Raw genomic sequence first — 16,083 nt, 5'->3', positions numbered from 1 at the left:
TCCTTACTTTCTAACTACTGATGATCTTTTTAGCCTATTTCTAACTTGAACTTTTCCATCCTCTTCACCATTTTGGAAGCTCAATGCTGGTTTTAACGTATGCCAACTTAAGATAAGTTAAAATTTCTCTGTACAGGTAGTAAATCCACTCTGACAGGACTCTGTCTTAACAGGACAGTGTTTTTTTTTTTTTTCTCTTCTGACTGTTGCAAACCCTGGGTTTGATCTTAAACAACACATTAACCTTTAGAACACACTGTATTACCGTCATTCAGCCTGTGTACCTATATCTACAGAACAATAATTGTGTACTCCTACTGTTAACATCTTACAGCACTGTCACTCTTATGCCGGCCTCACAACAGGAGCATCCTGTGCGTCTTAGGTAATGATTTTCATTTCAGCTCCTATTTTAACACAATATTGCATCTACAACGGCTGTGTGAGACACGCATCTCAGTTTGAGCCGCCTCGCAGGACCCTATATTTATCACATATGAGGTCAACGTCATGGAAGCCATTATCAGCAAAAGACGCAGCAAAAAAAAAACAAAACATCTTTCACCATTTATTTCTAGTGTGGACAGTATTTCAGAGATATTAGAAATACAGCTTAGCTGTTGTGGTGACCATTAATGATGAAGGTGATTTACAGTTAATTTCAGTAACTGAGCATGGCTGTTCATGACTGAAACATTCATGTAGTCACTGTTCAAGTCATATCAACCACGGATTGTACAAAACTGTGTATCTGTAGCCATTACTAAAGGAATCTCTCTGTTGAAATTAATTGCAGGCCTTCGCTGCACCACACCGCAGCGGGAGCAGAAAGGTTTTTGGTGTGAAAACACACAAGCAGCAGCGACTCACACTCTGCACACGCTTACGTGAAGTCAAATGCTGTATTGACTCTTCTGACTTGGTCCTCTATGGTCTCTCTTTTAAGGTTATTAGTACATTTCAATTTGCTCAGAAGTTAGCTGCCCACATCATTAATCCATAACCCCTTCCATTGAACCCATTCCCCATTTTCTCCAGCAACTTCCCAGACTCCATATCATATTGATTTCAAGATCCTGCTTCTTACCTTTAAGACCTTTCATAACTTCGCTCTGTTGAATCTCTCTGAACTTCTTTGTGTCCACACACCCACCCATCCTCTCAGATCCTCTTCTTCCATCACCCTTGCTACACCCCCTGCCTGCTTCACCACCATGGGGTCCTGCAGCCTTCAGCTTATTGCTCCGTGACTGTTGGTCGTTCTCCCACAAGACATCTGTAACATTGACTCTGTGCTCTCAAAGCACATCTTGGGCTTTGACAAGTTTTGCCTGACACATACTTAATTGCATCACTTAATTGCTTCATTTTATATTGCTACTTTGTTTGCTGCAATTATGTTTTGATATACGGTTATACCTTTGTGTCTTTTATAAGATGACACTTGAAGGTCTGGAAAAGCTAAGAAAAACTAGGTTCAAATGCCTCATTAAACCTCCCAATATAGTCGGAGGCAATTATCATCATATTGAAGTTCACCATAGTTATTATCGGAGTTCTTATCTGGGGAACAGTATTTGCTTTAACCAATAACCACTGAGTGACATATTTGTCCTGCAGATACATACCACAGACATGGTTCTAGAGGCTTTTCAGAGTTGAACTTAAAATTGATTGATTTTCAGAATGCTTAAAAACGAGCTTTTAAGAGCAGGTATTTCTGCCCACATTGTAGCTATGATTCTGGTGCTTTTTGTGATTAATTCAGGTAATTTTCTTTAAGTGAGAAAGGGAGAGCATATCAATTTTGTAATCTCTCAAAGCTCTGACTTGTCATCAACGGCTGTGTTGTTGTGGTGATGTGGCACATCAATATTAGAATTGCTGAAATTGAATAACAGGTGTAGGCAGCCACTAATAGGTGTGTAACCAGGGTAACTTATTACATTTCTCAGCTTAAACACTTACCTAACAGCAAAAGCATTTGGTCGATAACTATTGAGCGCAGTGGAGATCAGTCATGTAGATAGGATGTTGATTGATTTATACAATCCTCAAGATGTGGAATATATGACCTTAGATGATCGTGATACCCTTTAGCCAATGCATGGAGTCTATAATTAGTTGGATGCTTGCCAGAACGCATCCTGTAATGTTTCCCCCTTTTTTGTGCACTGCTTTGAGACTTTAACAATGACCACCTCTGTGGAAATTGTCGAGGTCTCTTAAGATCCCACAGTGCAGGACATTTATTTATGGTATAAAGTAACTCAATAATTTACTGTACTTATGTGCAGCTCTAATGTGTTTCAAATTTCTGCTTCTTTCTACTTTAGCTCCGCTATATTTTAAAGGAAAAAAGTGAACTTTACTACTACTGCTAGCTGCTACTACTGTGCATATTGTGTCCTTATCAGAGAAAGAATTCACCCTCCATTCGTCTGTGTTTGAGCCCCTGTGTTCTGTTGAGGCTGAGCCAAGCATAGCTTTTAAATGGCAACTTTAAAAACGTATGATTATAAAATTATTATTATTATTGACAACACTTCAATGTTCCTTGCTTGTTAATGCATTACTACTAATACTGTGAAAATGATTGGATTTGGGACTTCTCCTTGTTACTGAGTATCCCTTAAATTGTATAGCTATTTTTCATTCAAGCTGAGGATCTGGGTGCTTCTGCCAACACTGACAGTACACTGTGTGCTAAGTTTTATGGGGTTAAATGTAAGGTAGGATGTTTTAGTATACGTAGAAGAGGTAATGCCCTAAGAACTTTGTTATAAGTAAATGGCATATGAAAGCCACAAAACCTAAATTAACTTTTGCCTTTGAAACTTTTCACCATTACACCGTTACTCCATTTGATGTTGGTAGGTTAAGCATATTAGGTAACTTGCCCCAGTTCTCCTGTGATGTTAGTCTGTCTCAGTGGCTCCTATCTTTTCTTATCAATGTGGAGTGTCTGCGATGCCGAGATAAGCGATGCACGGGAGCTGCAACGTTTGATTGCTTGACTTCTTGCCTTGCTCGTCACCGAAGCTAGTTCTCACTATAAGAATGACATTTTTGTTTTGTAGTGGCATGAATTTGGACTGCTCAGATGTATCAGTGTTGAGTACAGATGCATCTAACATGCCCTTATGTACACACAACTCTACAACAGAGAATATGCATAAGAATGTGAACAAAACCCGTTTTAAGATTCTTTCTTGCACACTTAACCTGAGCGGGTAAATCGATCCAAAACTACACCTGATATCAACCTCAAACTTTACGTGGCAGGGGTCTGCGCACAGGACGTTGCAACAATCACATCTCATTTACTGGTTTCTTGGCCTCTGGGATGAAAATTGAGCTGGCAAACAGTGTCCTCAAGCCTGATACAAAACCCCCCCCCCCCACAATCCCGCCAACTCCTTTCCACTGCCTCAGCCGTCATCCCTGGCTCTCCACTACCCTCAGGGGACAAATGGAGACTCCTGCTAGTGAACGTGACCCCCATATCTTATTCTTTTCCTCCCCTTGAACATCATCATTACATACCTGAGCAGATGTCACAGCCCCTCCTCCTTGTCTTTACTTCTCACAGTATATCTCTGACTGCAGGTCCTTCTCTCAACCAGACAGGAGAAACAAAGGGCTACTCAACAGTTACTTTATATGCACTACAAACCCTAAACCCTAAAGGAAAATGATAACATGGGAAGTGGTAATGGAGGATAGATGCATTTTGATTTGATTGTATCAAAATAGTTTAGCTTTAGGCATGCTTTGTTAAGACTGTGTCAGTGATGTGTTGACTTTTATCATAGCTAATTGCCTTTGATGCTCTAACCCCTGAGCGCCATCCTAATAAATGAATCCATCTGAACAAATTAAACAGGTGACAGTTTAGAATTGATTCTTGATTCAGGCTTAAATTAGTCTAATATTTCAATGCAACCTAATTAAGTGAAAACTCACTTTAAATGGCAATATAAACCTTGTTAAAACACCATCTTAAATTTGATTTTGTTTAGATTGAAGATGTAAAAGTTTATTAAGTAGCCCTGTGTAAATTAGGTAAAGCTTTATTTAAAATGATTAAATCCTTGAAATAAATGAAATGAAATAAACTACACGGTGGGAAAAAATCAATAGAACATGAATGCTGCAAGAATATTTTGAGATGATAAAAAAAAAGAAGAAAATAAGCTCATTGTCACTTGGATGAGTGGCTGGATGGATAGTTGTTGACCTAGATTGGATCCTTGAAAGCTTTTATGGAGATGAGTGTGCCTATTTGTTTTGGGTTTTTTTTCACTGACCATCAAAACCACTCCTCCTCATCACTCCAAACACATTTACCTGACACAGGGACGCATAATGTGCCCAGCATGACACATAAATAAGCCATGAAGCTGGCTGGGGTGTTTTGTGCCTGTTTTGCATCTTACCTATACCAGTCAAGGCAAATACAGCATGCTTCCACTGTTGGATGCCACGCTGTAGATTTTCTTCCTGTCTCTCTTACTTCAACTGCCTCGTGGAAATGTTTTCTAACCCAGTGGCGCCTGTACAGACACATCCCCAATCCCACTATTTTTCTGCATCCGTCTTTCATTCCTTCTGCTCCCGTGCGCCCATCTTATCAGTGCCAGAAGCCTGCAGTCCATCCCAGTAAGCAGTTGGGTTATTTGAGGAAGAATTGAGTCATGGTAAAACAGGTTAAATTGGCAATGGGCTCTTGAGGCCTTCTGGAATTTCCCATTACTATCGATCAAACACGGGGCCTAAAGGCCTCGAGTGGCTGACTTTGAAATCTTACAGTTTTCCACATAAGTCTTGACTTTTTTTCATTTTAGCTGACTTGCCATTACATGAAAAGCTTTTGAAAAAAACAAGACTGGCTCAAATGCGAGCTTATAAACACTATTTCAAGATATTTTAAAATCAATGATGTATTGATAATTAGGTGAATCTATAAGGCAACTAAGGTGCTGTTTACACATACCCGGGTATTTTGATAAACGCATATTTTCTAACCTTCGTTTGCAAAAAAAACTAGGTGCACACAGCCCCGTTTAAAAAAAAAAACACGTCTACATTGATCCGCATAAATACGCTATCAAGAGCTGTTAAATTACGCCAAGCCTGACGGTGGCAGTGTTGGAACAATGAGAATTCCACACAAGCCAATCAGAAGCCTAATAGAGAACCGCTGACAGGAAGAACTTCCGGATCCTTTTCAAGAAGAAAATATGGCGCCAGGCTCATGTGTGTGGACTGATAGCGAGACTGAGCTACTTTTACACGTTGCGCTGGACTATAAAACTGCTAAAGCCGTGAAAAATGTCTTTGTTGTTCAATACATTATATGACTGTAATTTTCAAAATCACACAAGCGAGTATAGCTCTCAACAACAGAAATGCTGCTAGTACCTCCATGCTTGCTAGATAAACAATGGACGGAGAGAATGGCGTTTTCACGCTAGCATCCTGCCAACATGGCGGTTAGGGGCGGGGCTCTGTACTATGACGACAACTCCTCATTCCATTCCCAAAACTCCGTTTTTGTCTCTTTCAACCAGTTTACACACAAACGCTAAACGGAGTTTTTAAAAAATCTCCACTTTTGCCGGAGTTTTTTTTTAGCTTCGTTTTCGGAGGAAAAAACTCCGTTTGTGTATAAACGAAAGGCACAAACGAAGGGAAAGGTCTTCGTTTATCAAAATACCCGGGTATGTGTAAACAGCACCTAAGGCTGTTTTTAGATTGCAGTTTTGTTACTTTGATCCTCTGAAGCTAAAGCGCTGCATTTAGTTCTCTATTTCAACACAAAGTTTCTCTGCTTCGTGTTCCTGTCAACATGTTTTGAGAAATGAGTAAAGTTCAAATCGATGGGATACCAAGGGAGGTGAATTACTCCTGAAATATTTAGGGCCTTTTCGGTGGCTGAGGAAAAAAAAGAACATCTGGAATCATCACTCAACAACATTTCATCATGACCTTACAAAAAAACGTTTGGCGGATTATATCTATTATGTTTTCTTTCCTCAGAGCTCGGTTGACAATTACACTGGCCTCTGTCTTTGTTATGTTCTCCTTCAAGCCCTTGTAGCTTGCATTCTAATTAGATGGCTTTTAATAGAGAATATTTATTGCTCCTTGCAGGGCCTCTATTTTCTGTCCTAAAGTTAATTAGCACTTTGTCATGTGATAACCAGTGTAGAGGACATCTAAACCTTTACTTTGAGCCTGGATCCTTCTTGTATCAAAATCAAAAATGCAGACTTTTGGCTGAATTACGTGCTCCTTACCAGCCGTGACACCGTGGCAGCTATTTTCACCCGTTGAATCAGAGTATGGTCATGTTTGGCCAATGCTCAAATCTTTCTCCTTAAAAGAAAGAAATTACATTAATATTCCAAATATGATATTCGGATTTATGTTATCAAGATGGCCCACAAATACAGCCACTTATATAACAACATGTGCGGTTGTTTTTGTTTCAAAACAGACTAATCTTTGGAAAAAAGCTATATACCATGGTTCCAGTTGTCAAGTCATGCTCATTTGCTGCATATTTTTCAAGTTGTGCATTCAGGTTGTTAGTGCTGGGATGGTAGGTTAACATTTGAAGAAAAAGTTTGCCGTCTGCCCACTGAAATCTGAAGTATATCCAATGGGACATTTGAGCTTGCTGAGAGTGCAAATGACTATCTGAGGCTGAACTGTGTTTTGAACTCTGCTGTTGTTACAGCACAGATGTTTTTGAATTATTTTCTGCTTGACCTACATTTCCGTCTCCATCAAAGAAAGTGACAGTTTGTGCCTCCTGTCCATTATGCAGTGCATTCTGTGCAGCAGCCCTGGTCCTGCTGTAGTGCTCACACTCAGATGTGAATTTTCATATTCAAATATTTCATTTTCTCACTGCTTACAGTAACATCCAACGTCCTCATTGCAGCCCTTACCATATCCTTTAATCATGGCAACTGGGACTGAACTGCTCGGTAATACTTTTGCTACATAAATGCCACAATTCAGAAAGCTCAGCCGCTGCTTGTTTATGCTGCCACTGACAGCATTTATAAAGTTCCACCCCCCTCATCAAACAACCACATTTCGGCTTTTGTTCTACTTTGTCAACTAGTTTGTAATGTCACTCCCTAAATACCTGCTTACTCGAGCTTGATAGGAGTATGGATTATAAATGAATGACGGACAGAGATGCTGTCATGTCACCAACTTCTTGTTAACTGCCGTTTTAAAGCCTTGAGTTGCGTTTGGTTGTCGCCATCTCAGTCTTTTTGGAGCCAGAAGCTCCAAAAAAGCTACTTAAAATCTGATTGGACAACTGAACATATCAAAGGATAATTATCTACTAGATAAATAGATTATTTTCAGAAGGACTGCTAGTACACTGATCAGAGGGACTGAATTGAGCTAAGAGCACTAGAATTACTTTCAGGTGAAATGTATGACTTCTCATTTGAGAAGTTGACATTTTTCGAATAGGGTCCTGTTGCTGTGGGCATTAGTTGTACAGCATTTAAGGCAGTTCCAGATCAGCCTTCACATCGGATGATGCAGCAGGCAGCCGCGTCCATTTTGTCTAGAGTCAACAGAAACAAGGAATGACAAGGTCATAGCCCATGAATAGCAATAAGTGGTGCTGTTCATACTTTACATTTACATGATAATCTATTCCATGGGGGTTGGAAGATTGAAATGCTCAGTATACATAGTAGCAGTAGCAATACAAAGAAAAGTCCTTAACGTCAGTGTCATTGCCAAGCTGTCCTATTCAGCAGTATTTGTGACCATTTCTTCTCTGATGGGATGTTTTACTGTATTTTGTGTTGATATTCAAACACCTTTAAACTCAACCTCTAAATGTCAATAGCCAGACTTCTTATTGCTGAAAAATGCTTTGTACTGTTCTTTTTGCAAAAGTGTCAGTGCTTTTATTTCTTTTGTTTTTCTGTTTAAATGATGTTAAATGCTGCCTTTTTTACACTGTGTGACATGCATACAGTCATTTAAGTACTATAACTAACTTAGACCTAAACAAGGCTTTGTGTAAGTGCACATTGCACATCATTAGCTGTTATTCACCCATCCTCCATCGTCGTTAACCATCACATTGACTTGTGCCTGTCTTAGTGCTCTAATCTGCCAATGTTAGGCATGTTATGCACTTGACCTCAGGGTGGCAGCTCACATACTGCCTGCATCAACACAATGGGAACTAGTGGAGAAAATCAATATATCTGACAAACTCAGTTGTTCCAATCCAATAATGCCAAATAGTGGCCTTTGTGTTGCCACCCCCTACTTTCAAATCACTACCGGTGCAATAGTATTGGCCTGACCTTTTGAAATTTGCTGACCAGTGTAGAGAGCAAAATGCAATGTATATCTTTAATCCCTCATGAACTATGACAAAGTCCACCATTTCTCGGTGATATACTGCAAATTAAAACATATATTGATGTTCTAAACAAATATGTCGCAGTGTGGAACATGTTTCTGTCAGAGCACTGAAAGCAATGTTTTCTCTAAAGAAGAAGGAAGGGTAGGGCAGGGCAAAAGAGCCCTGGAAGACTGAAACTGCTAGAATCCAAAATAGATACAAAACCTATTAAATTGGCTAATAAACAAGGCAATATGATGATAAATACAACTAAAATAATGTGACAAAATGGATTAAGGTAATAACAAATGAGTAGAATGTGAAATAAATCCATTTCCTCTGCTTTAATTTTCAACTGAATTTATTTAACGTTGTGCTAATAAATTCTTTCTGGACTCAGCTTCTCTTTTATTGATTGATTATCAGGCCATAGATATAAATAAATGACAGAAAAATAGATCGATAACAAATAAACAATGTTTCCTTTGAAGAAAAACGTTCAATTAAAAAGATTTTAAGAAAATTCAAAACTCTATGGAGACATCTAACAGATTTATTATCGCATAAATATTTTTTTAAACTTGATTTTAGTAGCATTTATCATCATATGAACTTATTTCTGTATTTATTTTGGACCATGTCAGTTTCAGTCCTCCATACTTTCCACTTCCCACCCCTCAGTGTGCTGCATGCAGTTTAAAGAGCACAACAGTCAACTTCATACATGGCGCTCCGGGGCTGCGGAGTTCGCTGCCTCTGCCAAGAAAGTAAACCGGAAAACCTTTTGAGATTAGAAGTAGTGTGTACGCTTCCTTCAAAATTCCATTGAGGATTACTCTGCTATTTAGCTCATGCTTTGCATCCAGCTGGGTCGAAGTGCTCCGAGTTGAAGGGATGCTGGAGGCAACAGCTCTGCTGCATGCTGGAGAAGGCAGGGAAAAGGAAGGGCTGGAAGGCAAAAGTACTCTGATACTGTCAGAAATGATCCACATCACTGCCTGGCACCCCTCTGCTCTAGCCACCTCAGCTCATTATGCTCGTCCTCCGGAAACACCGAGCAAATTCTACTAACGAGTGTTTGATCAACACAGTGCGCTGTTGCAGAGAAAGACAGGCAACCTGTTCATGACTCATTTTCTCCCCCCCCTTTCTCTGTACCTTTCTCTCTCTTCTACTTTTGTGTCTGTATTTTTTTCTCTCTCTCTCTCCCTCCCACTCCCTTAAGACAGAGGAGAACAAAGAGAGAGACAGAAGAAAAGCAATATAACCTCTTGGCCCTTATCTGCAGAGCACACCAGAGCATGTCTGGCCCCAGACACAGCTTTGCCTGTCCTTTAAAGGAGCTCATCTCCCTTTGATTTCAGCCAAATGGTTCAGCACAGTGACAGATGCTCAACTTTCCATCTGCCACTCTGACACCCATCTCTTTAACATTGTCGAATCTAACTGACTTTGTTTGGGCTGTCTGTCTGAATAAGGTTTTGACGTGGATGCTGATGTGACTGCTAATATAAGAGATCGTGACCGAGACCTTGCGTTGAAACAGATAAAAGACACTTCTTTTGAATCTTTTGAGGTCGTCTTGAGTGTCTTGGCCATATTTTTTTTTTTACATCAGCATCTTAGACATCTAGTTGATGCTCTGGTACTGGGTGATTTAATGAGGAGTCTAAATGCTCATCATTATTTTTACCTTGACAATATTCCTCTGAGATGAGCTACAGAAAACATAAAAATTCAATCCAAAGCAGGGTCATAGGGGGCAGTCTTTTTATGAGAGGAAACTGGAGTGAGTAAGACAGAAAGATACAGGAGAGCGAATATGATTCAGGAGGGAGAGGATGACAGCAAACCTCTTAACAGATAATTTAATGATTAAAGATTAAAACGATTCTGCTGCTCATACTGATGTTAGGAGGGCACATTTCTACCCCAATTAAAAACAGGAACACAATCTCTTTAATTATTCCTTAGATGTAGTCTGTGAAAAGTTTTACACTGAGTGCATGTTTTTGCAGGTATTTCACAATGAGACTGACAATGCACTGCCATTATGGCAAACCCATGATTTACTTTTTTCTGTTTCACACAGTCCTGATTTATGCTTGCCATCAAAGGTGTGGAATAGAGTAGGTGGCACAGGAAGACTCACACTAATGGCCTGTACACCTGTTTCACTGTCAGAGCATTGGCAGCTTGCATTGCAGGGCCAAAGGTGGAGAGGTGGGAGGAGTGATTGAGGACATGGTTGGATAGATGAATGGTACCAATGCTAAAGTACCATTAGTTTGACACAAAGATGCTCTCTGAATAAGTTAATTTAAAAAAAAAGGACTTTTGGGTATGGGTTTGGGGTTGCACGTTAGTGTGTTGGTTAGTACCATGACCTCACAGTAGTTCCTGGTTCAAATCCCAGCTGGGGCCTTTCTGTGTGGCGTTTGCATGTTCTCCACTTGCGTGCGTGCGTTTTCTCTGGGCACTCTTGCTTCTGCCCACCACCCAGAAACATGCATGATAGGTTAATGGGTCTCTCTAAATTGTCATTAGGTGTTTGTGTTTGTCCCTGTGATGGACTGGTGACCCATCCAGGGTGCACCCCGACTCTCACCCGATGGCAGCTGAGATAGGCTCCAAATGGATGAATGGTATGCTTGCTTCAGCTTCTCTTTATTAGTCTCTAAGTGGGAGTATGGGAGACGTGTGTCTTTCTCTATCTGTATCTAACAATCACCTCTGTGTCTTAAAGAGCTGGCAAAGCAAGCACAGTGTTGCCTTTTTTCTAACACATCCACGGAGGAGAAAGGTTTTATCACTTCCATCTCTCAAGCTCATCAATTGCTATCACAAAGCAAATAATCCTTACAGGAGGACATCTGAGAGTATATCTTAATATTTCCTGTGACATCCTGTAACCCTTTCTGGAACTGAGTTTGAATTCTTCTTTGTAATTAATCTAAAATTGTAGAAGTTTTTGAGCGAGTGTGTGTCCTGGGTATCTGCTAGCAGTGATACAGCCTTCAGTGTGCTTTCCCCTCGTTTAATTCATATAAAGGTCAAGCCTCAGACCATGCAAGGCTTTGGTCTCTACATGGTGTCTCTATGAGCAAACCTCCATCATCATTTTTAACAGATGGCCTTACGGGCAGTAAGTCTGGTGTCCAGGAATAGGAACTCACACTAGACTTGTGATAAGACCCAGGGCCTGGGGTACCTTTTGCAATACATAATAATCACCTAGATAATGTTCTTCACAGTTAAATAATATTACCCATATCAGAGATAGATCCCGTTTCTTTGGCCATGAGCAGCCTACTTATCTCCCCAAGCCTGACTCCATTCCTCAGAGATCTGTCAGTCTTGGGCAACCTGTGACACTTGTGAATGTTTCTGGCTGTGGTTAGATGAGGCAGCATACTGACTCCTCTGGGTGTGTCCCTGTCCTATTCTCTGTTTCTGTCAAATCAACCCTTCCAAGGCTCCTATGGTGTTTCCCAACTAAAGTAAACGATCAACTTCAACTGCTTGCATGTCTCACTGATTGTCTGCTTATCTCCAAACCTGGTTCTAAGATGCTGTTTACACATACCCGGGTATTTTGATAAACGAAGACCTTTCCCTTCGTTTGTGCCTTTCGTTTATACACAAACGGAGTTTTTTCCTCCGAAAACGAGGCATAAAAAAAACTCCGGCAAAAGTGGAGATTTTTTTAAAACTCCGTTTAGCGTTTGTGTGTAAACTGGTTGAAAGAGACAAAAACGGAGTTTTGGGCAATATCCGCGGTAAAAGACCGACGTCCATTGTTTATCTGGCAAGCATGGAGGTACTAGCAGCATTTCTGTTTTTAAGAGCTATACTCGCTTGTGTGCTTTTGAAAATTAAAGTCATACAGTGTATTGACCAACAAAGACGCATTAGGGCTCGGAGGGCAGCAATTGCGGAGCTTCTTTTGGCAGACAGAGCCCGGCCATACCACCGCCAGCGACGGCGATTCTGTATGGAGAGAGATTAGTCTCAAAACCGCTGACAAATGTGTAAATGACAATCCACCAGTTCCACATACATCACAAATACGTTTCATTATTTACAAATAAATATATTTCATTTTGTGTCTCACAGTCTGCGTTTTATACAAATACTGTTAAACTCATTAATACTCATTTTGGTTTTTATATATACATCATGATTTGGATGTGAAAGTGAACGCATTTGTTTCAAATTTTGTTGCGTATATTTGTAAAATCAAAGTTACAAAATTAGAATGTATTTATAAATTGGTGCATCTGCATTTGTGGATTAAGTCACAAGCCTGTTTTCTGTGCCGTATTTTTGTTCATTTTCTCTCGGTTTTTTTTGGATTTTGAGACTTTCCTTTCGCCTTTCTGCACCTGATCCACACACAAATGCAGCAGCCCATTCACAAATGTGCCAAGCAAGCGAACGAGCTGCCGCTAGGGGCCGCTGTTGCTAAGTTTCACTGTGGTTGTGGATGGCGGTGCTCCTAGCTTCCAGATAACAGCCCTGCTGCCAGCAACAACCAGGCATCGCTCCAGGAGAGCGGCATGGTGGGTCAACCGGCGTCATTTTCTAATGGAAATTCGTCTACAGTGAGTAAAAATAGAAGGATCTGTGGTCATTAAAGTTGTGCAATAAACCACAGATTTGACCGTGAAAATTGTATAATATTTCAGTGAGTCTAATTGTTAGCTAACCCCATCGTTTAGCTAGCTAGTCGTCACAGTGAAGACTACGACGCTGAAGTTGGCTTCCGATTCACCAGCCTCCGATTCGCGGGGTGGGCGTAAAGGGCCATTTCACTGCATTTTTTGCATTTTGATCGACCAAAACAAGGTCCTGTATGGAAACTACAATAGTTACACTGCTCAAATCTGGATGGAATTATTCTAAAGAGGCTGTAGATTCATTAAAACCTTGTTTGGGATTTGTGAAAATACAGAACAGGGCCATTTGACTGCATTTTTGGAATTCTGATCACCCTGAACTGGGTCCTGTATGGAAACTACATTACTTGGACTGCTCAAATCTGGATAGAATTATTCTAAAGAGGGTACAGAGTCTTTAAAACACATTTTATTATTTGTGAAAACTTTATTTGGTCATTGAAAATTCAAAAAGTTCCTCTGAGCTTTCTTTCTTCTTTTCATTTGGACCATCCAAAACCAGAACCTGTATGAAAAATGATTAAATATGGGTTTAATCATTGATCACATGATATAAATGATATCAAACACACTTTAGAATTTGTGAAACCTTTCTTTGTACCAAAATTCACAGAAGTCCTCGCCTCTCCATGTTCATTTTAATTTCCATGAGGATCTCCTGTCTTTCACTACATAGGAAAAAGAAAACGTTATGCATTTTACGTCACTAACTACTTACAAGAGTCTTCTTCACTTGTTGACTTTATTCTCATGTTCTTTTATCTAGAAACAATGACTTCTCTCACCTTTCTTCCATCTGCCCGTGGTCAACCTCTGCCACCGATTCAATCACTTCCAGAGCCTTTATTGTTGCCTGCATCAGACATCCCATAGTCCAACCATTAATATGCCCTATTCTGTATTGGATGCTTTGATGAAATCTGCATCACAAATTTATTGCTGTCATCTCATTAATCTTTCCACTAACATGTGCTATCATTTCAGACCCTGCTTGTCTTCTCCTGCTCCCATCATAGTCATCTTACCTCCCATCTGAGTGCAGACAGGACCTCCTTCATCCCTTTAATAACACTATCTTAGATACTGTACCACAACTTCCTAATTATATCGTCTATCAAACCCATAGTATTTTGCCATTATGTGTTGCACTGATGAATTGGATATTAAACATTACATTTTGCTGTTAGAGTTCACCCTATACCAGACAAGACAATTTGTGAATGTAAGGTTGAAATACATTTACTTAATCAAGATTGTCTTTCTGGAATGTTGAAGATGTCTTTTGGGTTAAACTATTTCTTCATATCTTCAAGTGGTTGCCAGTGAGAAATAAACTTCTTGTTAAGTTGTTGTAATATAGATAGTACAGTGTGTAGTTTGGTCAGTTAAAAATGTGTAGTGTTGTCGTGGCTCCAGAGTAGAGTAAAATAAATTACAACGGGAAAATGGGCTACTGTAATGAAGGTAATCTTCATTCTGACTTTTGGTCTTTGAGGTCACATGAGTAGTATTTTTAATAATGTGGCACAAATACGGCACAGAAAACAGGCTTGTGACTTAAAGGATAAGACCGGTTTTTTGACATTGGGCCCTTGATTTCACATTATAACATGATGTTCTACTCACCCCTGCTTGTTGTTTGTCATTTGGAGCTGTTCCGAAGATATTCGCGAGGCGTCTGGCTGCTCTCTTGAGATATTCGGCCATGAAACGGTTTCCTATGGGCAAGCTCATACAGGCACAAACTATGCTGTTTATAATTTATTAATTACTCTACACCAGCACTGATAACGTGGAGGTGCGTCGCTTACTTAAAAAAATCCGGGTTACTAATTTTGAATTTTAGCCGAATGAATAAATAGGCAGCAGGTCTGTGGGCTGCCTGTGGCAGTAGCACGAGGAGGACGTCAGTAACACCCACTTTACGACAAAAAAATCAAAATTACAATAACCCGGATTTTTTTAAGTAAGCGACGCACCTCCACGTTATCAGTGCTAATGTACAGTAATTAATAAATTCTAAACAGCATAGTTTGTGCCTGTATGAGCTTGCCCATAGGAAACCGTTTCATGGCCGAATATCTCAAGAGAGCAGCCAGACGCCTCGCGAATATCTTCGGAACAGCTCCAAATGACAAACAACAAGCAGGGGTGAGTAGAACATCATGCTATAATGTGAAATCAAGGGCCCAATGTCAAAAAACCGGTCTTATCCTTTAATCCACAAATGCAGATGCACCAATTTATAAATACATTCTAATTTTGTAACTTTGATTTTACAAATATACGCAACAAAATTTGAAACAAATGCGTTCACTTTCACATCCAAATCATGATGTATATATAAAAACCAAAATGAGTATTAATGAATTTAACAGTATTTGTATAAAACGCAGACTGTGAGACACAAAATGAAATATATTTATTTGTAAATAATGAAACGTATTTGTGATGTATGTGGAACTGGTGGATTGTCATTTACACATTTGTCAGCGGTTTTGAGACTAATCTCTCTCCATAATTCTGGGTTAGACCCGGACGGACTGCGTATTTATGCTGATTAATGTAGACGTGTTTTTTTTTTAAACGGGGCTGTGTGCACCTAGTTATTTTTGCAAACGAAGGTTAGAAAATATGCGTTTATCAAAATACCCGGGTATGTGTAAACAGCACCTAAGCCCCTTGGCTATCTCACTATCTACCTCTCAGGCTGTTTGTTTCTACAATTGTCTCTCTATTTACTTAATGTGGACTCAATATCTGCAAACATCAGTAGGAAAAGCCTCACAAATTTCACAACTTCGCACATTTTGAATATTAACATGATTCATAACCACAATACAATAGAAGGCCATACGAAGATAGCAACATGCATTCAGGTTATTGTTTCCTCTGTGTTAAATATAACTCAGAAATTTAGCAGGAAAACTAGATGTTGAGAGATGTTGCTTTGTGCTGACCATGATGCTTCCCCATATTTTTGCCGTTTGAGCCTCTTCCTCT

General features: G+C 39.8%; 1 protein-coding gene and 1 long non-coding RNA gene across 2 annotated transcripts in view; one reads left to right on the top strand and one right to left on the bottom strand.

Annotated features, from left to right (window-relative positions):
• Positions 1–16,083, top strand: part of pacrg (PARK2 co-regulated) — a 138,473-nt gene that overhangs the window by 8,698 nt on the left and 113,692 nt on the right. The window lies entirely within an intron of this gene.
• On the bottom strand, positions 13,538–14,155 carry LOC142366454 (uncharacterized). Its single transcript, XR_012766821.1, has 3 exons — positions 13,866–14,155; positions 13,682–13,748; positions 13,538–13,585 (listed from the first exon to the last, which is right to left on the bottom strand). It is a non-coding gene; the product is annotated as an uncharacterized LOC142366454 (long non-coding RNA).

Source organism: Odontesthes bonariensis, chromosome 17 (assembly GCF_027942865.1).
Source record: "Odontesthes bonariensis isolate fOdoBon6 chromosome 17, fOdoBon6.hap1, whole genome shotgun sequence".
Classification (NCBI taxonomy): domain Eukaryota; kingdom Metazoa; phylum Chordata; class Actinopteri; order Atheriniformes; family Atherinopsidae; genus Odontesthes; species Odontesthes bonariensis.
The sequence above is the reverse complement of the archived record's forward strand: the minus strand, read 5'-3'. Positions and strand labels throughout refer to the sequence as shown.